Source organism: Elephantulus edwardii, unplaced genomic scaffold (assembly GCF_000299155.1).
Source record: "Elephantulus edwardii isolate Elephantulus edwardi_28Jun2011 unplaced genomic scaffold, EleEdw1.0 scaffold00262, whole genome shotgun sequence".
Taxonomy (NCBI): Eukaryota; Metazoa; Chordata; class Mammalia; order Macroscelidea; family Macroscelididae; genus Elephantulus; species Elephantulus edwardii.
In genome coordinates this window covers 379,344-380,911 of record NW_006400012.1, presented here as the reverse complement: position 1 = coordinate 380,911, position 1,568 = coordinate 379,344, and positions in this window count along the sequence as shown.

Below are 1,568 nucleotides of genomic sequence, written 5' to 3'. Positions count from 1 at the left end.
GTTCAGCCTCACAGCAACCACAAGTGACCTCGGTACGGCAACTTGTACACCAGGGCTATACGACCTAGAGGAATGTCTGAACAAAAACAATGAAAGACAGGTCCAAGGGCCGCAGATTAAAAGTCACCCACCTTCAGCTTGTTAGCACTGCCTTCTGTCCACTGGGCCAGCAGATCTCTCTCTGTCTGTTGATGTTATAGTTAAGTGTCGTTGAGTCACAGGCGACTCATAGTGACCCTATGAAGGAGAGTCCTCAACGGTTGGGTGTCTCATTATATTTTTCAAATGTAACTTTTATTAGAGCTCTGGTGGCCTAGTGGCTAGAAACTGTGCTGCAACCCTGAAGGCATGTGGTTTGAGGCCACCATCTGCTCTGCAGGAGAAGGATAGACAATCTCCTCCTATGTGATTAACTGCCTCTGAAAACCCGCTGGAGGATGAGCTATGTGTCTCTTCAAAGTCTATGTACACAACAAGAACTTTTATTAAACAAGTTAGTAGTTTATGCTTTTAAAAACTTTACTTTGTTAATACTGGTGAAGTTCAAACATAACCTGGGGTTCTTTTGAGTTGTGAAGCAGAAATAAGTGCTAGGAAAAACACCGCTCTCACTGAGGGTTCCAGCAATCCCTTGTCCTAGAAGGGCAGGATGAGTTCAGATCCCAGTGAAATCCTGGATGGGTGGGCTCCTGTGGGTTCAAGGCCTTTACTGATCCTGACACTTGAATGAGACCCTAGCTTTCTTCAACCAATGGCCACAGTGATCATTTAAAATACAAACAAAAAAAGAAATAAACAAAAAGCAAATTAGATACTCCTTGTCATGGATTGAATCACATCTCCCCAAAATACATGTATATAATGAGGGAGGAAGTTTATTATCTGATAAAACAAATAATTGTGGAAGGATTAAGAGTGAAATGTAAACCCTTGTTGGGGACTCAGGGTTGGGGGAGAGAGCGAGAGAACCAGTAACCACCACAGTTGCAAAGTCAAAAAAGAAAATGTGTTTTTCATCTCACAGATAGTTAAAGAGTGAGGAATCAGGGTTGCCAGAGGGGCGGCTCCTCCTGAGACCCAATATGGCTACACCCTACAGGCAGATTTATACACGTCACAATATTAACATCCCATTTCACATCAAGGTGCTAAACAGGGGTGTGCTCATAGGTGTGCTTACAGGTTCACTTTGCTATGGGCAACAAAAACTGTATTTACATCTTATCAGAGACACAAGACATTCATAGACAAAAGGTGTTACCAAGGTGAAACAGAAAATCTGGTGAAAGGCTTTAGCCCAGATAGAGGCTCAGAAAGTAGGCCTGAGAATTCTGCCTTTTGTGCCTCAGGGTCTGTTAATCTTTTGTTATTGTGTGCCTTCAAGTTGAAACAGAAACTGACTCATAGCTGACCCTCCAGCTTGTTTTCAGAGGCAGTAAGTCACACAGGAATAATTTGCCCCTCTTGCCCCAGCAAAACAACTGGTGGATTCAAACCAAGTACCTTTGCAGTTGTGGCACAGTTCCTTATTACTAGGCCACCAGAGGTTCCTTTAAAAAAAATAAATT